The following is a 27,559-nucleotide window of genomic DNA, read 5'->3' as shown; positions in this document are numbered from 1 at the left end:
ATACTTGTCGAGCTCAGCTGCCGTGCACGGCTACCGACGGGAGACGACCGGCTCGGCTGTGCTCGCATCGCAGCCAACGGCGCCGCTAATATAAGCGTGTTTTCTTCTTCGTGTACAATTATTGCGAAGAGCGATAACAATGGTAAGAAAATATTGCGACTTGTGAGCGTCGGTAATTCATTCCGAAGCACCGTCCGTTTTAGCTTTGAAGTGAGCCGGAAAAGGCCTAGCGACGATATCGGCGACGGTGAGGCTAATACACAAATAGGTTCCGATCTCATCCTCTTTACATCAAGGAAATCTCGCCGTTCGCGAGGAAAACAGCCGTGGAACGGCGGCCCGCGAATGGCAAACGGCATGCTGCGAGTTACCGTGCCGGTAACGGGTACGTGGACTCGGCGCTTCTCGGCTACCCGCTACCGGTCCGTGTTCATGCGAAGCGTGCCGCTATAGACCGTGTTGCGCGCTCGTCTGAAAGGCCAACACTGTCGCACTCTGTTCGCGCAGGTAATCAGACCGCTAAGCACGACTGTGTTGGAACACCAGCGATTTGGCACTTGCGTTGCGGGCTGTAATTACTGATTTGCAAGGACGCACAAGCGAGCAACACGACAAGGAAGAGCAGGGAGCGCGCGTACCTGCTAGCAGACAAACCGGAAGTCGTAGGTTCTTGTTCGACCAATGGGCATCGTCCCCGACGCTGACATCACCAGATTCACCCTGCTGACCATAGAGTTTCTCACTATATTACCTATAGAGGGAAAACTGGCGCTGCTGCGCTGTGGTATCCATGCGAATGCCGGTATATTGTAACTTCGGATTGGCATCGTTCTCGGAGAACCAGCAAGCCTTGAAGACGCCTGGCTAGCACCGTCCCGCCCGTCACAATGATTCATTTCCTGCTAAAACAGCACGTAAAAAACTGCTTTAGATTTATTATTACACAAAAACCTTTTTTTTTGATTGTGAGGACTCACTATTGGATGTAGAATTATATGAACCGTAAAAAGTATCAGCTATACGTATCAGCTAACTATAAATTGGAGGGCAGACAGGATTCTCGCTCACTTTGGAACAACTTGTCGCCTGTTCTTGCTTTTCTTCGCTTGATGCTGCATTGTAGGTGAGTAAACTTTATTGAGAGGTGTAATATGGGTGAATAAAAGCCTTTTATGTAGATTTTACTTTAAGAACGCGTTATTTGTGTAGCCATAGCCACGTTTTAGACGAAGCCTCGTACAACACCAGCCAACACAAGCCTCGCAGGCGCATATCCCATCATTCCCATGACGACACATCGCCCTTTAAGAAACTCGCATAGACGGTGGCGCCAGATTACCCTCTAGGTGTTATAGTGAGAAACTCCATGCCGCTGACATCGCGAGGACCGCTGGGAATACCGGAAAGGCCAGGAGAGGAGGACGGTATAGTTTTTTTTTTATTTTGTGGCGCGCCCGCGGCGCGTAGCGCTGCAGCGTTTGGCATCGTTGATCGTGATGGCATTCTGAACTCGATGCGCGTGTTTACTTGAAATGTTCGAAAATTATCTGAGGTTGTTTAGGGGCCCTTTAAGCGAATGTCCGCGGTCAAAGAATGTGATGTGTTCATGTTTGCCTGTGCGCGCTGACACCATATGCTTGTTATATAGTAAGCGAATGTTTGCAACTTTATACGGCCGACAAAACTACTATCCTTACTTCGTACAGCTGTCTGCGCAATTGATAACGCAATCGATGGTTCGCCTTTCGGGCAAAACTGCGACTTTTTTCAAACAATTCTCAGTAGATTTTATGCCGTCTGTGGCAACGCTCACTAGTCGGGCTCTGCAGAGGCTCACCTCGGCTCGGCGCTGGCGTTATGATGATTGGATCCAATCGACCGAGCGCTTCAAGGCTTCGTCTGGCCATGACGACGCACTCTTGATGATACCGCGGCCTACAGAAAGTACCAAGCGAAATCTTGCTCGTAGTTCATTTGATCAAATTCATCGCAGCGCTTGCCAGACGAAAAAAGAAAGAAAAAAAGCACGTGCTCTGCCAGAAGGTGTCTTCGAATCGTCGTCTTTCGTACGATGCTCCGAGCAGCTCTACTAGGGCAATTTTTAATGCAAATAACATTATTTGGCTACTTCAGTGGTTTTGGGCCTATCTATATATCTATCAGAGTGTGGATAAGAGAACAAACGGGAATAGCCGATACTCTAGTTGCCATTAAGCGGAACAAATGGACCTGGGCAGAGAGAGAGAGAGAGGTTAATTTGAAGAAGAGGCCGGCTTGAGCGTTAGTTTGCTCTGGCCTGCTACTCTACACTGGGGAAGGTGGGCACTTGGCAGTGATCGCAGTTGGGACCAGTGTCACTGCAGCCGATGATATGCGTATAACGCCTCGTGAGTGCAACACCAAGACGAATCGGGTGCAACACACTTCTTATGCTCCTCTTTAGTTTATGAGGCATGCGGAACTTCACTTCTGGATCCCATTTGTGCAGTCGCCTGTGTCGTCGATCAGGATTGGTCCAGTACTCAAGTGTGGAGTTCCGCATAACGCACCGAATCAGGGCATTCGTGTCTGTTCGTGAGAACGCAATGCTTACTTCTGGGCAGGCCATGTAATGCGTAGGATGGATAACCGGTGGACCATTAGAGTTACAGAATGGATACCAAGAGAAGGGAAGCGCAGTCGAGGACGGCAGAAAACTAGGTGGGGTGATGAAGTTAGGAAATTTGCAGGCGCAAGTTGGAATATGCTAGCGCAAGACAGGGGTAATTGGAGATCACATGGAGAGGCCTTCGTCCTGCAGTGGACATAAATCTAGGCTGATGATGATGATATATCTATCTATATAGCCGTTCCCCCCTCCCCCTGTGCAGAGTAACAGGCTAGAGCACGCTAGCTCAGGCTGACTCCTTTGCCTACCTTCAAATAAAAAAGTCACAGGCCTGCGCGGCACACGCAGCACACGCAGCACAGTCTCAGTGTAAGCTGGTGGAGCGGCTCAAGAGTAGCTCAAATTTGGGCACCACGCACAACAGGGTCTTCGCGGCAGTCTGGTCGCGTCGTTTTGACGAGAATGATCTGAACTATCCGCCCGGCGTCGACGGCGAGCTGAGGCTTGTGCACAGGAGCTCTCTGCACATCAGTCTGCTGAGCCCGATCAAGCCTTATAACTGCAACTTACATGTCGGGTGCGCCGCGTTTGCAGGCACCTTAACTAGATGGCGACACCACACTGGCGGAGACTCGGCAGCTCAGGAGCACGTTGATTGCGTGCCTCGTCTCAATCGCATATCGTCGTCTGCGCCTGTGGACGCTGCGCTAGCAGGCGTCTTACCTAGATGGCGCCACTATACTGGCGGAGGCTCGAGTCGTCTCCCCCTGCGTGCTTGCATTAAGGCTATTTTCCGCGGCCCGATAGCAAGCGCTTGCGTGGCTCAGTTGTAGAGTATCCGGCTCCGGCCACGCAGCGAGCGCGGGCTCGATCCCGGCGGGAATCGGGTACTTTTTAGGGGCGAAGCTCCTTAGGGTGTGGGTCTGTCCCTCCTCTGTAGTAGTAGTAGGTAGCCACGTCTACTTTTATGAAAAAAAATTCCGAAAGTTGTGTCCGTAGCGCGGAATCGAACCAGGGACCCCTCGCTTCCGAACGCGTGGCGCTAACCACTACGCCACGAAGCGCACATGGACACACGCACCACGATGACAATAAATACCCAACATTAACGAAAGACTGCGCGTTTCTAACGCGTTTGTGCTAGCGCGTTACGGCCCGTGTAAGAAGCTGGTGTAAGACGCTGTGGCCTCTCCGCCTTACCCCCGTATTCATAAACGCTCCTCCACTTGAACTTGACTTGCCACCGCCTTGAGCAGCGCGTTCGAAACGCGTTGAAGGCGGTGGCAAGTCAAGTTCAAGTCGAGGAGCGTTTATGAATACGGGGGTTATACTCTCTCAGCAGTCATGTGATGGCGTCGGCAAACGCGGTGCACATTCCGGCATGTGTAAACGGCTGCGTAAGACGCTGTGGCCTCTCCCCCTTACTTGAGAGTACTGCATGTTTCTAACGCGTTTGTGCTAGCGTCCCCTTAAGCGGGAGATGGCGCAATTTTAATGAAGGGCGCTGTTATAAAATAGGAATGACGTCACATATGGCGCGTGTCATTGGTGGAAGTCAATCGCTCGATTTAGTGCGGCGAGACTGGGCGAATTACACGGAAAATTCATGGTTTACCGATGATTCCCTCCGGAGCTTCGCCCACTCATCATCATTCACCCCGTGGATATGCGGTGTTTTTTTTTTTCGCGTTTCCGGCGATAGCGATTACGCGGCGGGAGGCGCCGGCGGCGGCATCATCGCGACCCGAAACGGCTATTGGAATGAGTTCATAACAGCTTACCCTGTAATTCTCTCTCTCTCTCACGTCAACCCAGTGGCCCTGGTTGTCTACCTGCTTGGGCCGCTAGGTATGTGCTCCTGGTCGAGATGCTGCCGCGGTCGTTCCACGGTCGCCATTCCAGCCTCGTTTTCCCCGACCCAGTCGCCCAAGTTGTCTAATAGAACGGGACAATAGACATGGGCTCGTGATGCCATCGTAGTAGTTGCATCGCCGTCATTCCGGCTTTGTCAACCGACATTTGTCGTGCCGTCGTCGTCACGCCACCGCCGTCATACAGTCGCCATGCATTCGCTGTCACACCACCATTGTTTGGCCGCTGTGGTCATTCAATCGTCAACATTAAAGTTCCGTGATCTGACTCTCGTCAAGCTGTCTTCGTCATGCCTTGCACTCCGACCCAGTGGTCCAAATAACTTGGGTCGCTAGGTACGTTTTCGGGGTCATGATGCCGTCGTGCTCATTGCATCGTCGTCATCTCAACTTTGTCATCCAACTCTCGTCATGCCGTGGTCCTCATGCCATCCCCGTCATGTGGTCTTCACGTTGTCGTTACCGCACTGGTGTAACGTCATGTCATCATCGTCATGCCGCCGTCGTCATACCGCCTTCGTTATTGCATCGACGTCAATTTTCTTCGTCATTGTATTGCAATTATGCTGCCGTTATTCAATCGTGATTATTGCGCCCTTGTCATGCCGTCACCGTCCCTCCAGCTACGCAATCCGGCTCTGGTCATGCCGTCGTCGTGAAGCCATTGTCGTCATAGAGGTTTTGTGATACAGTAATCGTCATGTCATTGTCATCCCACACTCGTCCTCATGTTATTGCCTTGCCATCGTCGTCACTGCATCGTCGTCATGCATTCGTCGTCATACCGTTCTTGTCATGCAATCTTCGTCACGCTGTCGTCTCACCATCGTTATCACGTCAGTATGGTCATACCGTTGCCAACATGTGGTAGTCGTCATTGAACCATCGTCAGACCATCGACGTCATTTCTTGTTCTACATTCCATCGCAATCATACTGTCATAATTCAACCGTGAATATGCCGTCTTCATGATGTCATCCTCGTCATTGCGACGTCGTCACACAGACGCTATCATGCATCCATTGTCATACCGTCATTGTTATGCCGTCTTCGTCATGCGATCATAGTCACTCTGGCTTCTCACGCGGTTTTCGTCATAAAGTCGTCGTCGCACCATCCTCATCTCTTTGTCCTCATGTCGTCGTCATCACGTTGCCGTTGTTATAGCATCGTCATAATTTAAGAGTGATGTTGTTATACGCCTTTGCCATTCTATCGATATCATTCCTACTCCCTCTTTCATCGCCACTGTGTCAGCGTCATGCCTCCATGCTCATGGGCCACCTTGGCAAGCGAGTGCCAGAGCTAAGAGGGATGATATCGGAGTATGTAGCATATAGCCGATTTAACGAAAGTCTCAGCATCGCCACTGCACGCGTTAAACAAGCGGGACTTCGAGAATATGGTATGTCGCTACATAGCTCGAATGCTATTCGCATTAGCGTCGACAGCAAGTCATCGTGAGATGAGATCTGCCGTAATTTTTTAGAGCGCAGCTCTTGGCCGCCCGTTTCTGCGCTGAGTGTCGGCGTGCCTCGGCGTACCTCGTAACCAAGCGAACGAGCACAGCGAAAGGTCAAAGAGAATGCGGAGCGCAGCGGAATATGAAAGAAAGCATGAGGCAGAAAGCGGAGGGGAGACGGACTGCGCATGCGCTACGTTGCCACCGCGTGGGTGATACAATCTGCGTTCCCAGCAAGCGGGGGGGGGGGGGGGGGGTGACAGGGTTTCGTGAGCTGGGGAGGGCTACACTCGTCCGCGGTAGAGATGGGCAAAACGGCTCACTTCAGTGAGCGGCTCGGAACTATAGATGGGTCGCTCAGGAGCGAGCCGGATCTTGTGAGCAGCTCTTTTTAAACAGCGAGTAAGCCGTGGTTCAGTAAAAGTGAGCGGTGGTTCTTTTGGAGAAAGGGAGCCGGTTCTCTCGCGTTTCCTCCTCGATTCGCCTCGCCCGCCGGCTGCGCGCGCTGCGCACGGCACGCTATTGCGCCTGGGCTCCCGCGGACGGGCCGAAGAATTCGATGGAGGCGCATTATTTTGGGCCAGTTGCGTGCCCCATTGGCGTAGAATATTTTGAAAAATGGTGATAACAGCATGGAGAATGCTGAAGGCAACGTTTATGATGAGGTTGGTTTCATCTTAAAGCCGTATGAATGACACACACTGATGTAAAAGGAGCTTTGAGGCGAGTTCTATACTCCAGTTATTTTTTCTGCCACATGATACGCTGCTTTACTTTTTGCATCTGATCTAGTATTGCTTGTGGCAGATCGCTCTATGTTTGGCAGTTTTTTCTTGTATGTGCACGCATGTGCACCGCAGGTATTATATTCAGTGTGCCTTCTTATAATGAATTACTGGCGAGAGCATCGTCCGTCCATGTGTTTGTCTCAATGTCAAAGTAGCTTTTGCGCTGTGGTTTCTGCATTAAATAGGACCGTTGCACAATTTCAGTGCGATGAAGCGGTGCCGGCAGCCACTCATCACCCACAATAACAGAATCTGAGGAAAGGTATTTACAGATTATTCTTTAGGCGTCGGTGTCAATGAAGCTTAAAAAAATACTCGGTATACCTATGGGAGAAGGCATTCTATATTTTTAGGCAAAAGAAACGCCTCTGGAAAAGGTATTTTGATAGTTCACACCAACATATCGTTAAATTATGTATATAGGATAGTTAAAATCGTGATTTTGATTAGCGGGGGCCCTATTGCCGACGTATTGTAGATTGCGGGCAAGCATGCGGTGGCGACAGGCTCTGCATAAAGGATCATAGTTTCGTTGGCTGCGTCGTTAAGCGACCGAGATCAATATTGTTGAAGGTGGGACAAGGAGCAAGCAGCAGCAATCACTTACTACTGTCAGTTCGAGGTTCATGCCGCTGTCGAGGGGGCTTTCTGTGCTTCGCAACAGGTCGGTGGGAAAAAATTGTTGGAACTGCGTTGGGCTTGAGCTTTTTTTTTCCAAGTTCTTGTAGTATGCGCGGCTCAAATTGGTCATCAGTGAAATGTAGCTAGAACATTTATCGAAGAGTTAATCACTCAGGCAGGATGAATAAAACGCCCTTTATACAAGTACAAGTGCCTAATACACTGCAGTGGTAACCATTATTGCCTACATAATATTTCCTGCATTGCTACATCATAACCATAATCATTATTGCTCAACTTCGTAATCAAAGCGCATTGATACAATGACATCAGCTCGAGTTACATGGATGGAAAAGGTTTACCCACAGAACAAAACCGAAGAAAGGTGATTTAACGCATTCGCTATTAAAGCAAAGATTCCCGGCCTCCGCCTAGCAGTCGATATCAACAGCAAGGGTGCGCGATCATGTGAACACCTCCTGCACATTGCCTGTATCCGTGAGACAACCAGATAATAATCGTCACCCACTCACGCATGGATGGCAGCCCAGTTCAAAGCAAATTCAAGAACTGAAAAAGATCACCAGGTGTCCTTAGCTATCGCCTAAGAGACTCCAATGCGAGTCTTGTAAAATCTACTGTAATTCACCTCAATCCACACTAATCCACCTTCACGCACCTCATTCGACCTTAACCCACTCTAACCCTCCTTAATACACCTGGATAGAACTTAATCCACCTCAATGCACCCTAATCATCCTTAATCCACATTATTCAACCTTAAACCACCATAATCCTCCTTAATGCACTTTAATCGACCTTAATCCACCTTAATCTTCCTTCATGCACGTTAATCAGCGTTAATCCACCCTAATCCTCCTTATTATATCTTGATCCACCCTAAACCACCCTAATCCAGCTTAATCATCTTAATCGGCCCTAGCCCTCCTTATTTAACCTTAATCACCCTTAATCAACTTTAAACACCTTAATACAATCATTAATCAGTCATGAATTTACTTTGCTAATCATTAATAATTTATTATACACGGCTGGACATGATTTGACTCGCTTCTGGCCTTCTTAGGTCACGTTACTTTCTGTACCTCAAACGCTCACCTTGAAACATGTCCAACTAAGGGTCTCGCCTTAAAATGTGGACTAGCTGGCGCTCATCACCTGCAATACCACGGGTATACTTGCCACTATTTTTTGGGGGCCCTGCATTCATTGCAGGGCCCCATTGCAGGGTACACACATCGAAGTAAGCTGTAAATAGCTCCTCTACAAGCTGCTATTTTGATTTTCAGTAAAACAGGCAACGGATCCTAACAATCACGAAAAGTGCGATCGAGAGGCTGTATCTTCGGGTATATCTGTTCAGTGGAAAGCAGAATCTATAGTGCTGCATTTCCGATTGAATAAGAGTTGACGACGTGCGAGGTGATGGAGTCCCAGCAGAATATTCAGCATTCTGAGGAGAACCCCATTTTTATGCAACGTACAAATTGCCGCAGCAAAAACGCGAATGAGCAGGCCGGAAGAATTGAAAAAATGCAGCATTAGGGGATGCTTTGATACGAGCAATAAGAAAGGCGCCTTACCTCGCAAACAACACTGTTCCTTGTCGGGACAAAGTTCTTCCGGCCATTGTTGTGCAGCCACTGCTTCTTGCGCAAGCCATCACGCTTTCCCTGCGGTATCGTAAAAACTGCATAGCCATCATCACGCTTCTTGCTGCAGTTATATGCGCAGCAGCACGGCATAGCGCCAGCAGGCAGTGCTCGAAACAGCGTGCAATGTTAGCGCACGACGTTCTCTATACGCCGAGCCAGCCGAGCTGAGGCGCAAAATGGCGCGAACGAAAAAGCAAAACACAAGCAAAACGCAAGCTCCGCTCGTTTCCAAGCGCAACGGCAGGGAGACCAATCATCGTGCAGGAAAACGCGCCCAAGGCCCTCTGTCGCGGAGTGGACTCGCGAGGGGCGAGGAGGAGGCGAGGAGGTCGCGCGCCGGCGGCAAAGTACAAAGAGTGGCGGTACTTTCCTACATCAAGGGACTTTATGCTGGGTGCGACTTCCGCGCCATCTGTTAGCGGTACGACAACACAACTGCCCTCCCGCCCTTCCTCGCAAGCATTTTTTTCCTTCCTCCATGCTCGCAAGAGTCGCCTTCACCCCCTCGCCTTCGGCTGAAGAACGAAAGAACCGCCGCTCACTTACTGAACCACGGCTTCCTCGCGGCTCAAAAGATCCGGCTCGCTCCTGAGCGCCGGATCTTTTGAGCCGCTCTTTTGAGGAGCGAGGGAGCCATGGTTTGGTAAGTGAGCGGCGGTTCTTTCGTAGAGAGGAAGCCGGCTCTCTCTCGTTCACGGTGGAAGAATATTTAGGTGTTGACACTGCGCGCGAGGGAGCGTCCAGATTATGTTCGGCCGCGCGCGGGCGCACCGAGTAGCTCTGCTGCGAGCCGATAGATGGTGCCGCAGCCAGCGGTCCCAGCTTAGCGGCGCCGGCGGCTTGGCATTCCTCTGCCTCCGCTATATTTTCGTTCATAGTGGCGCCAGTAAACCTCAAAGCGCGAAGGAAATTCGTTATTTCAGATTAAGGTGATAAGTGTACCAGGCTGAATGCTTTGCTAACATGAACGTATATTGTGCAGGGCGTGAATGACGTGAACATGGATCGATCGGGCAGCACTCAACGCCCACTCACATTCCGCTCGCGCGCACATTTTGTTGCGGCCGATCTAGTCATGCATACAAGCACAAAAAAATGAAAGCGTAAGCCCGCGTGCTACCCCTCGATCAGAAGAAAATAGTGACTGCATCGGAAAATTCAAACTCAGAAAACCGTTCAAGCATCGTCACGCGAATTCAGTGTGGGCGCGATATAATTTAAGAAATGAAATGGCGCAAGCTTGCGATATGCAACACACTAGAGCAAAGTGGGTGTTCATGGCTAGAACCTATGATGAGAAATCACATAGCTATGTAAAGAAATCTTTCAAAAGATAATTTATCAGGCGGGACGAAGGCAGGCGTTTTATCTTGGATTACAATATCACTAATACAGTTTACCCCCCCCCCCCCCCTTGTGAAAATCTTTTTTATTTCAATTCCACTTAACATAGACTTTGGATATTATTCATTTGGCTTTCGTCGTTTGGGGAGCGAGTGACTCTTGCAGGAACTAAAAGGTGACTTTCTTCTTTCATAAATTGCGTATGAGCATGTGCCAATGTGAGCCGTGGCCTAGTGGTAGAACGCCCGCCTCGGCTGCGGGAGGCTGTGGGTTCGATTCCCACCGCCGCCGGGCACCCACTGGTTCGAAAGGGTACAAGCGTACCCCGGCCTGGCGTTCGGCTTCCTTCAGGGGTGATACGCTTGGGAAAGGAGCCTGCGCCCTGAATTCTCGTCGAAACCAACGTGAGCACGGAAAAAAAAGTGATGTCTGTGGCGCTCCCATCACTGTAGCACAGGCTGTAGGATGCAATGCATGCTACAGCCTGTCCACAAATACACTTATAACCAGCACACAATAATCTCATAGACTTTTTATTTTTTATTTTGCAAAGACAGAATAATTAAAAAATTGTGCATGAAGCGCAGCTCGATAATTTTAATAGAGGATAGCTTTTCCAGAAGCTTACGCTCTCATACTCTCCCACAATGCAAAAATTTTGAATAAAAACATTCAAGCGTGTAATATACACCGCACGCACATTGTGAAAACATTCAGTATCCAGGATGGCACAAACTTGAAATCTGGCACACATCTGCACAGAAAACAGCAGTATTATACAGGGTGCACAAAGATTTAAACACATGTAAATGTCACGTAGCTGAACAGAACCAAGGTAATGTTGTTTTCCGTCCCTTGGAGATACTGAGATTATCTTTTACATTTGGCCTAATTAATGATTAATCTTAATTAATCAATCTACTTCTCAAATATTATAATTATATTAAAAGTTTCAATGAGAAAATTGGAGAGCATCATGAAAGACCCCCGATACAGCTTTCTATTACTCAATACAAGCTACGCAGAAGTATTTTTCCGAGCGTGAAAGAAGCCCACGAATACACGCAAAGTGCCTGAAGGCAATTTTGAATCTATTCGCAGGTTTCTTTCACGCTCGGAAAACACTTTTGTGTATCACGTATTGAGCAACAAAAAGCTGTATCGGGAATCTTTCATGTTGCTGTGCATTTCTCTCGTTCAGACTTTTTTAGGCTATGGGTTCGATTCCCACCGCCGCCGGGCACCCACTGGTTCAAATGGGTACAAGCGTGCCCCGGCCTGGCGTTCGGCTTTCTTCAGGGGTGATGCGCTTGGGAAAGGAGCCTGCGCCCTGAATTCCCGTCGAAACCAACGTGAGCACGGAAAAGATATATTTGATTAATCAGTTATGAAAATAATTATGTAATAAGGCGGAATGCAAAAAATAATCTGAGTATCTCTAAGAGACGACAGACAACATTGCCTTGGTTCTGTCCAGCTATGTGACATTTTCATATTTTTAAATCTTGGTGCATGATAGTTAAGACACCCAGTATATATATATATCTTATACATGCAGCAAAATTTGCACAGACTGCTGTGGGTCACAGCAGTTTTTGTGGCACACAGGAGGTTCTCTCTTCCGCAGCGGCTTTCGAGGTTTATTTGACCGTGTGAGGTTCTTTGGACAGTTCGTAAATAAGGTGGGAACTGTATCTGCAGACAGAACAGGGCTCTTTGGCGCGTCAAGTAGCACCATTTTATCGAGCTCCGCGTAATTATGCGATCGATATCATATCCTCTGAAAAATGCTTGGCGCAAACATGGTCGGTAGGCATTAGAGTTCGGTCTGCCCTCAGATTTACTCGGCGCCACTGCTCTAGACGATCGCTGTCGGACGGCACTTTGAATAGAGGCACACGCTCCGCACAAGTTCGGTATCCAGCATTGCAGTTCGTGACGAAGCACTTTCTACCCATTTCAAACTCTCAGAAGGCCGCTTCCACGTTGGTCGAGGGCCCATGGTGACAATACACAAGCACAAGATGATGAATGGCGCGTGAACAAAAAGTGTGCCTTCAAAACAGCACGGCCGCACATGCAAGCACAAAGCGCACAAAGACAGCGAAGCACGCGCCTTCCCGCCGTGGCTGGGACCGCATACCGCAGCGCCCTCTACGACGGCGCCGAACCAGCTGCAGCCTAGCCGAACATAATCTGGGGCGCGATCTTGTACGCGTTCCAAAATGGAACGGAGGCGTTCCTTTCCATCGAGCCGCACACGATTGGTCAATTTCAACCGCGACGTTCAAATTGACCAATCATGTGCGGCTCGATGGAACGGAACGCCTCCGTTCCATTTTGGAACGCTTACAAGATCGCGCCCCTGGAAGCGAGTGAGCGGCGCTTTCGCGCGCGTTGGGGGAGAGTGTCAGCACCTCTCCTTATTCTTACACCGTACTCTTATCCTTTCTTTCGCTCCCACTTACCCCTCCCCGTTGGCGCTGAGCCGTGCACCCTCAAGGGCTGCAGAAGATAGCGTCAACCTTTCCCTTTCCTCAAGAACCACTTACTACTACACCGTGCTCTCGTTCAGTGAGCCGTGAGGAACCGTTCCTAGAGAGCGCTCGGGAGCGAGCCGGATCTTTTGCGCCGCTCTTTTGAAGAGCGAGTGAGGCGTGGTAAGTGAGCGGCGGTTCTTTCGGAGTGAGGAAGGCGGTTCTCTCTCGTTGAATGAGCTGTGCCGAACCGTTCCGTCAGAGCCGGGTCTTCTGCTGGGTTCCGAGGTTTAGATTTCTGACCGATGAATGGTGGCCAGTGTGGGCAGACTCGCGCTACTAGTACTCGCTCGCAGTGTGTGGTGTGCGCAGCAGTCCCTTTGGGGTTTTGTGCGTCCTATGGTGTTGCACCCGATGCCACCGAGGGGAGAAGTGAAGAAGCCTTAATTGGCAAAGGATGGTACTGTTCCTTGCCTGCTGCTGTTCGAACGATGTCTCACGACTCTCACTGATCGCACATCGTGCGCTGGTTCAATAACACTTAGAAGATAGTCTTCCGTGTCTTTAAAGACAACAGGTGAACGTACAGTTTACGTCCTGATCTTCATTTGTGCTAATAGGGAGTTTTAGAATAGGGCCCCAAACGTTTTGGGGCCCCAAAGAAATAGCGTCGACACCACTGCGCATGCGCGAGACGCTAACTACGTTTGGGTTTTGTGTTGGGCACGTTATTTCACCGATTTAGCGGGAGCCCCAAAAGCAGCCCCAAAAGCTTTGCGTCAACAAACATGGCGGCACCCATCGAAGCGACGGCTCTCCGAGTACCAAACTCGGCTTGATTCTTGGTAACGCGTGAAGTTCGTAAGCTAGGAGAAGTGACTGCGGTTATCGTTTTCTCTCAACTAACGTGTGTAATGACGATTGATTCATTAGACGCCGCTGATTCCGAATTCGATTGTCGATTTCATCGCTCGTAGGCCTAACGTGGATTAGCTTGACTGGTGAAGGCGCGTCAAGTTGGTTACTCAAAATTAGGCGCAACAAATCGCTTGCTGCTAATTGAATAACCTCTCAATTGTAATTAAACGCAAAACCACGAAAGTCAAAACTACTCTTCCTATCATAAAATGGTATAGTTTATTTTAATATTTATAATAGTTTTTTTGACACCGTACGTAGTGGCGCTGCAAGCGCAAGACGCTATTCGCAAACGCAAAGCCCTATTCTAAAACTCTTCACTCTTGCATGCCCCAACGCTAACACCCGCAAAGCTCTTTGGGGCCCCAAACTTTTGGAGCCCCTATTCTAAAACTCTCTAATAATTGTAGTCATGAAAATGTCACCCATGACATCCACTTCAGTGCATTTTCTGAGCGTGTATCATTAGCACGTCATTAAAAAAACGAGGCCAATAATCTGTTGTGTTGCAATAGAACTTCATTTCTTTTAGATGCGAAGCATCTTATGCTCGGGGCTATGTCCCTACCTGAATCCGCCGTGCGGCGTCCACACCCGCACTGTGCATGCGCATCCTCCTCTCCTTGTCTCATCTCCTCTCCTCTCGGCATTCCTCCTCTCCGCTGCGCAGGCGCATCCTCCTCCCCCTCCTCTCCTTGTCTCATCTCCTCTCCGCTCGGCATTCCTCCTCTCCGACGCTCCTCTGCTCTGTGCATGTGCATCCTCTTCCCCCTCCTCTGCTTGTATCATCTCCTCTCCTCTTGGTATTCCTCCTCTCCTCTCCGACGCTCCTCTGCTCTGTGCATGCGCATCCTCTTCCCCCTCCTCTCCTTGTCTCATCTCATCTCCTCTTGGTATTCCTCCTCTCCTCTCCGACGCTCCTCTCCTCTCCGGATTGCGCAACGAATGGCAACACCTGCGGCTCCGCGCGCGATAATGCGAAACAGCTTAGGTTAGAGGCGCGACGGTAGGCGCCCCAGAGGCACCGGCAACAGTCACCAACACCGCGCGCGTTCGGTGCGAACGTGGGCAAAACGCCGACGGCGTCGACAACAGTTCTGCGCGTTGCTGGTGCTGCTGCATGTCCAAGTTTATACAGCTGATAAAACTACCTTGAGTCGACCCCATGGCTGCTTCGCATACTACTCAGGAACCCTCTACGGGAAGATGGTGTATTTTTTGTTTGTGTCCTGGCGCATGATGGCATGATCGCCAGTATTATGCGTGTGCTCAAGAGAAAAAAAAAACGAAAAAAATAAAAAAGGAAAGGTACGTGTGGAAGTTTTGTGGATCTTTCGTGTGATTTTTGTATTGTACTCCAAGAAGTGATTTCTTCATTCATTTTGCATGGCGTTACAACTCACTCATATTGTAGTGAATGTACGTATGTAAATAAATGAATAAAGTTGAAAGATAATGTACAGTCATTTTGTGTTCTTATTTTGACGAAAGTTGATTTTAAGGTACCACAAAAAACAGACAAGCTTCTGTAATGACGATGAAGTTACATATTTTTTTTTCTGAAAAAAGTACGTCGCATTCTGCCTATTACGATATGATAAGCATTTTATCCCCAGTATTAGGAAAGAAAGTTTCATTAAAATTAAAAATTCACGCTTTTAATATATGCAAAAATATTCTCTAAACATAGCGAAAATACCAATAACATGGTTAGTAAATTATGCATATATCGTTTTTTTTCAAAGCTAGATAACTATAGTTAATGCATAACACAGGTTACACTTTTAAGTGAACCGGTGAGCCGTTCTAATGAACCGCTTTATTGCAGTGAGCTGAGCCGTTGACTCCGCGGCGTCAGCTGCTGAGGTAAGTTCGCGGTACCAGCGCGTGTGACGGATATCACTGCTCCTGCAAGGGGCGATGGCGAGCGGCTACGAATAAGGCTCGATGTGACGCTTCCTTGGGTGCTGTCGCCGCTGACACTGGTGGCACGATTTGCGCGACCAAGGGCCGCTCTCGTTGTTTGCGGAACGAAAGCGTGCGAAGTTGATTATGGCAAGGATCCAAGCGGAAAAGCGAACTGTTTCAATCTCTATTTCCAATCGGTGTTTTCCAGTCAAAAAACAAGACACGCTCCCTTCCAAACTTCAAGCAACCTGACAAGAATGGATGATATAGAAATTTCTCAACGGGGAATTATGCTGTTATTACAGAAAGTTAAACTTACATCTGCTCCGGGGCCAGACAACATCTCAAATTACATTCTGAAAAATTGTGCTGCTTCTGTTGCCCCGTATCTAGTTGTGTTGTTTCAAAAATCTTTAGAGAGTGGTGAACTTCCTCATGACTGGAAAAGTGCCAATGTTGTTCCCATACATAAGAGTGGTGATAGAAGTAAAACATGCAACTATAGGCCTATATCTTTGACGAGCGTGTCGTGCAAAATACTAGAACATGTCATTTATACTCAGTTAATCAGCCATCTACAAAACAATAATTTTTTCTGTCCAACACAACATGGATTTAGGTCAGGTTTCTCATGTGAAACACAGCTTGTAGAATTTACCCATGATATTTCCGCTTCCTTAAACTCTGCCGGTCAGGTTGATTGTATTTTTCTAGATTTTCGGAAAGCCTTCGATTTAGTTGCTCACGACCTATTACTGCAGAAGCTTTCACTTTTGAATATTCCTACTACACTCCTAACCTGGATTGAAGCGTACCTCATGGAAAGAAAACAGTGCGTAGTTTGTGACGGTATTAGTTCAGTAAGTGTGGGTGTGACCTCTGGTGTTCCGCAAGGGTCGGTTCTAGGCCCTCTTCTTTTTTTGATATTTATAAACGATCTTAGTGACTACATTTCAAGTACCGTTCGACTTTACGCTGACGACTGCTGTGTCTACCGCACCATATCCTCTGAAGCAGATGCAGTTACACTACAGCATGACCTCAACTCCGTGTACTCTTGGTGCCAAAAATGGAATATGGCGCTGAATCTCTCGAAATGTAATCTGGTCCGGTTTACGAAAAAGAAACAATTCCTTCAAGCAGACTACTTCCTTGGTAGCACAGAAATATCTGCTGTCTCAACTTATAAGTACTTAGGAGTCATTTTTTCCACTGATTTATCTTGGAATACACATGTCAACTATATCGCAGCGAAAGCCAGCCGCACATTAAACTTCCTCCGACGTAACTTTAAGGATGCTCCCGTTAAGCTAAAGGAAACTTTATATATTTCAAGTGTTCGTCCTATACTCGAGTACGCTTGCGCCGCCTGGGACCCGCATACAAAGCTCAACGTTGAAGAACTTGAGCGCGTCCAAAAACGGGCTGCCAGATTCGTATCTGGCGACTATAATTTTCAAAAGAGGTCTTCTGGTTTGCGCGACAAGTTGGGATGGCCGTTACTTGAAAACCGGCGAAAATACCTCAGACTCTCTTTCTTTTATAATGTTCTAAACAATAACACTGGCATCCAAAAAGAGAAATACATAAAGGAGCCCAGCTACATTTCCGCCCGCATTGACCACCCACTAAAGGCACGCGAATACAGTTGCCGAATAAACGCATTCAAATACAGCTTTTTTCCACGAACCGTGCACGACTGGAACGGTCTACCTGCGCAAATTGCTACTGCCCCTCCCACATACTTTCTAACGGCTTTACAGAACCACGTGTTAATATGAGTGCAATATTGCTTGTTCTTGCATGTTTTATCCCTTTTGTTGATTATTCCCAACGATGTTAGCCGAGATCGCTATATTTAGATGTTCTTCTTTTGTCTGTGCGTGACATGCTTGTTCATCTTTGTATATTAGTTTTGTTCTTGCTTTTTACTGAATATTAGTACTGTATAGTAATATTTACTGTATATTAGTTTTTGTTTTTGCTTTTTATTGAAATAGTGCATAGGTATTTAGATGATTTATATGCTGCATCATTTGCCTAACTTATAGTATATGTCTTGTGATTTATTTCTGATGTTCCCCCCTACAATAATGCCCTAGAGGGCGCTGTAGGTATTGTATATAAATAAATAAATAAAAAAAAAGCGTAGTGCCGCGCAAGACGGACTGTGCGGCGACGACATGGCGCAAGAGGGGCGCGCGTCGTCTGTATGGAAACAAAGCGCTGCATTAGCGTAGGTCTGTCTGCGGCAGCTGCTGTGAATCGCCTCCCACGCGCTGCTTCTCGCGATCTCCCGATTAGCGAGGCAGTCGCGCCACACTTCGCTCCGTTTGCCCACACGAGACAGATTGTCCGCCCCAGCTACGCCGCTCACAGCGTTGTCTTCGTAATATAACCTGTGTACCTATATAATCCCGATACAAAATATTGACACGCTAAATGAAAACACGTATAGAGCTCCGCTCAAATTTCGCATTATGCACATTAGTATCGTAATCTTCGGTGAATTTTCTCTCTTAATGTACACTACAATATCGTATACCCCCTTTGCTCTCTGACCCAGACAACTCTCTATCTGTCTCTTAACGTTACGCTTAACATTTTTCGTCCCGTCACTCCTTCGCGGTCCTTAACTTGCTCTCGATATGTCGAGAAGTTAACTTGTTCCGAATATATCCCGGGGCAATTTTTCAGCCCTGCCTCGTGCTTTGCCTAGAAATTTTTCCATCGCAACCGTTTGGGCATGCGTTCCCAAGGGGGTTACCCTGGGTGGCTTACGTCCGTATCATGGCGCATGGACAGGAATTGAGACAATACGATTGGACAGGATAGTTCCCGTGGACTGCACTTTTGTGGTTATAACGTCACGCGCGTCGGAGGCTGCAGCAGCGGTTGCAGCAGATGCATGGGAGGTGCGGTGACCGCGGCGGTGCTTATGTCGGCGTAATGTGGGGCTGTATAAAAAATGTATGATTTCATAATGTATGCAGTCCATGTATGTAGCTTAAATAGCTTCGCTGGTAATCCGTCCCCATATGAATGTTTCGGCCCCACGAATTTTTTCCCTATACTTTTCTATATGCTCATCGATTGATTTGTAGTACTTGTAGTCCGTAGTTATCTTAAAGGAGTACTGACACAAAAATTTGAAGTCGAGATAACTTGTGAGATCGATTTAGGAGGACACACACACACACACATTGTCTACAAAATATCAGCGGCTAATATAGCTTAGAACATATTTAAAATCAATTTTAAAGTACGAGCGCGTAGCGAACCGCAATGCGCAGCACCTCGCGACATTGACATCAAGCATGGATTGTAAACAACCGAGAAAACGCTACGTCACGAGCGCGGTGGAAGAATATTTAGGTGGTGACACTGCGCGCGAGCGAGCGTCCAGATTATGTTCGGCCGCGCGCGGGCGCACCGAGTAGCTCTGCTGCGAGCAGATAGATGGCGCCGCGGCTAGCGGTCCCAGCTTAGCGGCGCCGGCGGCTTGGCATTCCTCTGTCTCCGCTAAATTTTCGTTCTAAGTGGCGCCAGTAATACTCAAAGCGCGAATGAAATTCGTTATTTCAGATTAAGGTGATAAGTGTACCAGGCTGAATGCTTTGCTAACATGAACGTATATTGTCCAGGGCGTGAATGACGTGAACACGGATCGATCGGGCAGCACTCAACGCCCACTGAAGTTACCCTCGCGCGCACAATTTGTTTCGCCCGGTCTAGCCGTTCATCCAAGCATAAAAAAATGAAAGTGTTAGCCCACGTGCTACCTCTCGATCGGAAGAAAATAGTGACTGCACCAGAAAATGTATTTCATGCTTATCGCTGCTTCCATTCACACTCAGAAAACCGTTCAATAATCGTTGCGCGAATTCAATGTGGACACGATATAAATTAAGAAATGCAACAGCGCAAGCTTGCGATATGCAATGCATTAGACCAAAGTGGCTGTTCATGGCTAGAACTTAAGATGAGAATGCACATCAGCTTTGTAAAAACTCTTTCAAATAGGAATTTATTAGGCGGGACGAAGGCAGGCGTCTATCTTGAATTAGAGCATCACTACCACAGTTTACTGATGGAAACCTGAGCAAATGCCTTTTTTATTCCAATTCCACTTAACATAGACCGTGTATATTATTCATTGGGCTTTCGTCCATTGAGGACTGAGTGGCTCTTGCAAGATCTAAAAAAAGAGGTGACTTTCTTTTTTCTTAAATTGCATATGAGAATGAGCCAATGTAAGCGTGTTTGACAATGCATGCTACAGCCTGTCCACAAATACACTTACACCCACCACACAATAATCCCATAGACGTTTTTTTTTTTTGCGTAGACACAATACGAAAAAACTTGTGCATGAAGCAGCTCGATAATTTTAATAGGTGATAACCATCCCAGAAGCTTGCGGTCTCATACACTCCCATAATGGAAAAATGTTGTATTAAAACATGCAAGCGTGTAATATACACCGCACGCGCATTAAAAAAAACAGTAGCCAGGATGGAACAAAATTGAAAATCAAGCACACATCTGCCCAGAAAACAGCAGTATTTTACAGGGTGCACAAATATTTCAAAATATGCAAATGTCACGTAGCTGGACAGAACCATAGTAATGTTGCCGTCCCTTGGAGATACTCAGTTATTTTTTACATTCCGCCGAATTAGATAATTAGTCTTATTTATTGGTCAACTTCTCAATTATTATAATTAGATTAAAAGTATCAATGACAAAATTGAAGAGCAACATGACAGACTCCCGATACAGCTTTGTATTGCTCAATACACGCTACGTAGAAGTGTTTGTCCGAGCATGAAAGAAGCTCACGAATACACGCAAAGTGCCTCGAGCGGCCAGTCGCGCTGCAATATTGCTGTATTCGCGGGTTTCGTTCACGCTCGGAAAACACTTTTATGCATCACGTATTGAGCAACAGAGTTATATTGGGAGTTTTCCATGCTGCTGTACAATTCTCTCGTTCACACTTTTTATCCAATTATAGTATTAAAAAGCTGATTAATCAATTATGAAAAGAATTATGTAATTAAGCGGAATAAAAAAATAATCTGAGTATCTCCAAGCAACGGCAGAAAACATTACCTTGGTGCTGTCCAGCTACTTATTTTCAAATCTTGGTGCATGATAGTAAACCACCCAGTATATATCTTATACATGCAGCAAAATTTGCACAAACTACTGTGGCACACAGGAGGTTCTCTCTTCCGCAGCGGCTTTCGAGGTTTATTTGACCTTGTGAGGTTCTTTAGACAGTTTGGAAATAAGGTGGGAATCCTTTTATCGAGCGCTCCGCGTAATATGCCATCGATATCGTATCATCCGAAAAATGGCTGGTGCAGACATGGTCGGTAGGCGTTAGAGTTTCGTCTGCCCTCAGATTTGCACGGCGCCACTGCTCTAGACGACCGCTGTCGGACGGCGCTTTGAATAAAGGCACACGCTCCGCACAAGTCAGGTATCCAGAATTGCAGTTCGGAACGAAGCACTTTCTAGCCATTTCAAACGCCCCTCAGAAGGCCGCTGCCACCTTCGTCGAGGGCCCGTGGCGACAATACCCAAGCACAAGCTCATGAAACGAACGCGAACAAAAATCGTGCCTTCAAAACAGCGCGACCGCACATGCAAGCAGGAAGACGAAGCAGCGGCAGGACGCGCCTTGCCGCCGAGGCTGGGACCGTAGGGTGCCTCGATGCCCAGCGCCCGCTGGCATCGAGGCACCCTATGGGACCGCATACCGCAGCGCCCTCTACGAGGGCGCCGAACCAGCTGCAACCAAGCCGAACATAATCTGGACGCGAGCGAGCGGCGCTTTCGCCCGCGTTGGGGGGAGAGTGTCAGCACCTCTCCTTATTCTTACACCGTGGTCACGAGTTTGCGACGCCGTCGGGGCGGGGCCGGCGAGAAAGTTTCTCGCCGCTACGATCGTCCCGTTGCTTTTTTAAGGCGAAAGCCTTTAATGGCTCATACTCGCGGCTTCCGATCGCCCACCGCACAGCCGAAATCTCGTACGGCCCACTTCCTTCCCCTTCTTTCTCCCTTGGCAACAAGGGTACTCCCCAAGGCTCTTGTCTTGTCCCCTCTTCTATTTAACGTCACCCTCTTCCCCCTGGCACGTGCACTACGCACATTCCCAGCTCTGTCTCATGCTTTCTACGCCGATGACATCACCCTATGGTTGACCACCGGCAATCTTGGCGACATGGAGACCACTCTCCAGGCGGGCGTGGACGCCGTGGCGACTCATTGTGCATAATCAAAACATACAACACGCCCGGTCTGTCGGGTTGAGCTGCTCCCCGGCCAAATCGGAGCTTTTGCTCCTTCTGCCTCGGGGGATAGCCCCCCTGTCGCCTTCTCCACTCACAGTCTCCCTTGACGGCACACCCCTTCCCCTCGTCTCTACTCTCCGCATCCTCGGACTCTTTCTTCAGTCCAATGGCAAGCACAACCCTCATCACTCTACTCAGAAACACTGTACACCAGACCATCCGCCTAATACGCCGCATTGCCAACCGTCACCACGGCATGCGCGAACACGACCTCCGCCGCCTAGTCCAGGCCTTCGTTCTCAGCCGCTTCATCTATTCTCTTCCGTATATTTTCCTTTCAAGCACCGAGGAAGGCAAAGTCAACAGCCTCATTCAACAGGCATATAAGTCGGCCCTGTCTCTTCCCACATCTACTTCAACAGCTCGGTTACTGTCGATGGGCGCCCACAGCTCCCTTACAGAGCTGACGGAGGCCCATCGCAAGGCCCAGCTCCTCCGTCTCTCCCGCACTCGGCCTGGTAGGGCACTTCTCTCTACCCTGAAACTCTCCCCTCTTACCCCTCTTCCCACCTCACTGCCCATCCCTTCCCACGTCTACTCCCTGCTAACCGTTAATCCCCTCCCTAAGAATATGCACCCTGAACACCACCCGTCCCGCAGAGCAGCGCGAGCCACCGCGCTCTGGCGTCAGTACGAACGGCAACCCGCCGTGGCTTACGTGGATGCCGCCCCGTACCGCCACTACCCAGCCCATGCCCTTGCGGTCACTGACAACTCTTTCCGACCCACTCTTACTGCCTCAGTATACACTTCGACCTCGGTCGAGGCCGAAAAGGCAGCTATTGCCCTTGCCATGACGCAAACCTCCGCGGAATACATTTTCAGTGATTCCAAGCCTGCAGTCTACAACTACGCGGTTGGACGGGTGGCATCCCCTGCCTCCGGTATCTTGCGTTCCGACACTGTTCCCTCTCGCCCAATCCAAATCATCTGGGTGCCCGCTCACGCGGCCCATCCTGGCAACGAGGCGGCCAATTCCATCGCTCGCGATTCGACTGACCGAGTAAGCCCGCCCCCGCCGGGAATGGATACGCGCGACGCGCTTCTCACGTACTACGATATCACCTTGCACTACCGCCTATCTCCTCTCACCTTCCCCCCACCGCACAAAACCCTTTCCCAGCACCACCAACACTTGTGGCGCCACCTTCAGGTCCACACATTTCTTACTCCTGCACGTCTTGCCCTCTTCCACCCCGGGACGTACTCGCCGGCCTGCCGCTTATGTGACAGCTCCCGCGCCAATTACGATCACATCTTTTTCTCCTGCCCGGCGCACTTGCCCCCTGCCTCTTGGCACCTAACCAGTCCGCAGCAGTGGGAGGCTGCTTTGTCCAGCACCGAGCCGGATCTCCAACTCCAGCTGGTGACCTGGGCAGAGGACGTCGCGACTAGGCACGGCCTGGACGCCACAACCGGCAGCCTGAAGGCCGCCCACAACGCTGCTTTTTAATTTTCTTTACTTCGGGCCTTCTCAATAAGTTTTCCACCACCACCACCGACCGTCCGTTCATTCGTGCCCTGGAACGGTGCCAGCTGTGGCCTCTCCCCCTCACACCCTCAGCACTCACGTGATGGCACAGCGGCACATAGCAACAGTTGCGCCGCCACAGCTGTGGCCTCTCCCCCTTACACTCTCTCAGCAATCACGTGATGGCACAGCGGCGGCGTCCGACCGTCAGTGCCCTCTAAGGGTGCCAGCTGTGCTCTCTCCCCCTCACACTCTCTCGGCAAGCACGTGATGGCACAGCGGCACATAGCAACAGTTGCGCCGCCACAGCTGTGGCCTCTCCCCCTTACACTCTCAGCAATCACGTGAGGGCACAGCGGCGGCGTCCGACCGTCAGTGCCCTGTAAGGGTGCTAGCTGTGGCCTCTCCCCCTCACACTCTCTCAGCAATCACGTGATGGCACAGCGGCGGCGTCCGACCGTCAGTGCCCTCTAAGGGTGCCAGCTGTGCTCTCTCCCCCTCACACTCTCTCGGCAAGCACGTGATGGCACAGCGGCACATAGCAACAGTTGCGCCGCCACAGCTGTGGCCTCTCCCCCTTACACTCTCAGCAATCACGTGAGGGCACAGCGGCGGCGTCCGACCGTCAGTGCCCTGTAAGGGTGCTAGCTGTGGCCTCTCCCCCTCACACTCTCTCAGCAATCACGTGATGGCACAGCGGCGGCGTCCGACCGTCAGTGCCCTCTAAGGGTGCCAGCTGTGCTCTCTCCCCCTCACACTCTCTCGGCAAGCACGTGATGGCACAGCGGCACATAGCAACAGTTGCGCCGCCACAGCTGTGGCCTCTCCCCCTTACACTCTCAGCAATCACGTGAGGGCACAGCGGCGGCGTCCGACCGTCAGTGCCCTGTAAGGGTGCTAGCTGTGGCCTCTCCCCCTCACACTCTCTCAGCAATCACGTGATGGCACAGCGGCACATAGCAACAGTTGCGCCGCCACAGCTGTGGCCTCTCCCCTTTACACTCTCTCAGCAATCACGTGATGGCACAGCGGCGGCGTCCGACCGTCAGTGCCCTGTAAGGGTGCCAGCTGTGGCCTCTCCCCCTCACACTCTCTCAGCAATCACGTGATGGCACAGCGGCGCATAGCAACAGTTGCGCCGCCACAGCTGTGGCCTCTCCCCCTCACACTCTCTCAGGAATCACGTGATGGCACAGCGGCGGCGTCCGACCGTCAGTGCCCTGTAAGGGTGCCAGCTGTGGCCTCTCCCCCTCACACTCTCTCAGCAATCACGTGATGGCACAGCGGCGCATAGCAACAGTTGCGCCGCCACAGCTGTGGCCTCTCCCCTTTACACTCTCTCAGCAATCACGTGATGGCACAGCGGCGGCGTCCGACCGTCAGTGCCCTGTAAGGGTGCCAGCTTTGGCCTCTCCCCTTCACACTCTCTCAGCAATCACGTGATGGCACAGCGGCACATAGCAACAGTTGCGCCGCCACAGCTGTGGCCTCTCCCCCTTACGCTCTCTCAGGAATCACGTGATGGCACAGCGGCGGCGTCCGACCATCAGTGCCCTGTAATGTGCCAGCTGTGGCCTCTCCCCCTCACAATCTCTCAGCAATTCCGTGATGGCACAGCGGCACATAGCAACAGTTGCGCTGCCACAGCTGTGGCCTCTCCCCTTTACACTCTCTCAGCAATCACGTGATGGCACAGCGGCGGCGTCCGACCGTCAGTGCCCTGTAAGGGTGCCAGCTCTGGCCTCTCCCCCTCACACTCTCTCAGGAATCACGTGATGGCACAGCGGCGGCGTCCGACCGTCAGTGCCCTGTAAGGGTGCCAGCTGTGGCCTCTCCCCCTCACACTCTCTCAGCAATCACGTGATGGCACAGCGGCGCATAGCAACAGTTGCGCCGCCACAGCTGTGGCCTCTCCCCTTTACACTCTCACAGCAATCACGTGATGGCACAGCGGCGGCGTCCGACCGTCAGTGCCCTGTAAGGGTGCCAGCTGTGGCCTCTCCCCGTCACACTCTCTCAGCAATCACGTGATGGCACAGCGGCACATAGCAACAGTTGCGCCGCCACAGCTGTGGCCTCTCCCCCTTACGCTCTCTCAGGAATCACGTGATGGCACAGCGGCGGCGTCCGACCGTCAGTGCCCTGTAAGTGTGCCAGCTGTGGCCTCTCCCCCTCACACTCTCTCAGCAATCATGTGATGGCACAGCGGCGCATAGCAACAGTTGCGCCGCCACAGCTGTGGCCTCTCCCCCCTCACACTCTCTCAGCAACCACGTGATGGCACAGCGGCACATAGCAACAGTTGCGCCGCCACAGCTGTGGCCTCTCCCCCTCACACTCTCTCAGCATCACGTGATGGCACAGCGGCACATAGCAACAGTTGCGCCGCCACAGCTGTGGCCTCTCCCCCTTACACTCTCTCAGCAATCACGCGATGGCACAGCGGCGGCGTCCGACCGTCAGTGCCCTGTAAGTGTGCCAGCTGTGGCCTCTCCCCCTCACACTCTCTCAGCAATCATGTGATGGCACAGCGGCGCATAGCAACAGTTGCGCCGCCACAGCTGTGGCCTCTCCCCCTCACACTCTCTCAGCAACCACGTGATGGCACAGCGGCACATAGCAACAGTTGCGCCGCCACAGCTGTGGCCTCTCCCCCTCACACTCTCTCAGCAATCACGTGATGGCACAGCGGCACATAGCAACAGTTGCGCCGCCACAGCTGTGGCCTCTCCCCCTTACACTCTCTCAGCAATCACGCGATGGCACAGCGGCGGCGTCCGACCGTCAGTGCCCTGTAAGGGTGCTAGCTGCGGCCTCTCCCCCTCACACTCTCTCAGCAATCATGTGATGGCACAGCGGCGCATAGCAACAGTTGCGCCGCCACAGCTGTGGCCTCTCCCCCTCACAGTCTCTCAGCAACCACGTGATGGCACAGCGGCACATAGCAACAGTTGCGCCGCCACAGCTGTGGCCTCTCCCCCTCACACTCTCTCAGCAATCACGTGATGGCACAGCGGCACATAGCAACAGTTGCGCCGCCACAGCTGTGGCCTCTCCCCTTTATACTCTCTCAGCAATCACGTGATGGCACAGCGGCGGCGTCCGACCATCAGTGCCCTGTAAGGGTGCTAGCTGCGGCCTCTCCCCCTCACACTCTCAGCAATCACGTGATGGCACAGCGGCACATAGCAACAGTTGCGCCGCCACAGCTGTGGCCTCTCCCCCTTACACTCTCTCAGCAATCACGCGATGGCACAGCGGCACATAGCAACAGTTGCGCCGCCACAGCTGTGGCCTCTCCCCCTCACACTCTCTCAGCAACCACGTGATGGCACAGCGGCACATAGCAACAGTTGCGCCGCCACAGCTGTGGCCTCTCCCCCTCACACTCTCTCAGCAATCACGTGATGGCACAGCGGCACATAGCAACAGTTGCGCCGCCACAGCTGTGGCCTCTCCCCTTTATACTCTCTCAGCAATCACGTGATGGCACAGCGGCGGCGTCCGACCATCAGTGCCCTGTAAGGGTGCTAGCTGCGGCCTCTCCCCCTCACACTCTCTCAGCAATCACGTGATGGCACAGCGGCACATAGCAACAGTTGCGCCGCCACAGCTGTGGCCTCTCCCCCTCACACTCTCTCAGCAATCACGTGATGGCACAGCGGCACATAGCAACAGTTGCGGCCGCCACAGCTGTGGCCTCTCCCCTTTATACTCTCTCAGCAATCACGTGATGGCACAGCGGCGGCGTCCGACCATCAGTGCCCTGTAAGGGTGCTAGCTGCGGCCTCTCCCCCTCACACTCTCTCAGCAATCACGTGATGGCACAGCGGCGCATAGCAACAGTTGCGCCGCCACAGCTGTGGCCTCTCCGCCTTACACTCTCTCAGCAATCACGTGATGGCCCAGTGGCGGTGTCCGACCGTCAGTGCTGTAAGGTGCCAGGTGTCCCCCCTCATCTCAGCCCATGTACTACAGCGGCGCGGCCAAGCTCCTTCGGCCTCGCCCCGTACCAGGAGCATAATTAGTCGATGGCAACCCGGTTGTGATGGC

The 27,559-nt window shown here is 50.7% G+C and overlaps 1 protein-coding gene across 1 annotated transcript in view; it reads right to left on the bottom strand.

Annotated features, from left to right (window-relative positions):
- LOC119433630 (uncharacterized) overlaps positions 1–27,559 on the bottom strand; it is a 41,966-nt gene that overhangs the window by 13,292 nt on the left and 1,115 nt on the right. The window lies entirely within an intron of this gene.

Source organism: Dermacentor silvarum, chromosome 11 (assembly GCF_013339745.2).
Source record: "Dermacentor silvarum isolate Dsil-2018 chromosome 11, BIME_Dsil_1.4, whole genome shotgun sequence".
Classification (NCBI taxonomy): domain Eukaryota; kingdom Metazoa; phylum Arthropoda; class Arachnida; order Ixodida; family Ixodidae; genus Dermacentor; species Dermacentor silvarum.
The sequence above is the reverse complement of the archived record's forward strand: the minus strand, read 5'-3'. Positions and strand labels throughout refer to the sequence as shown.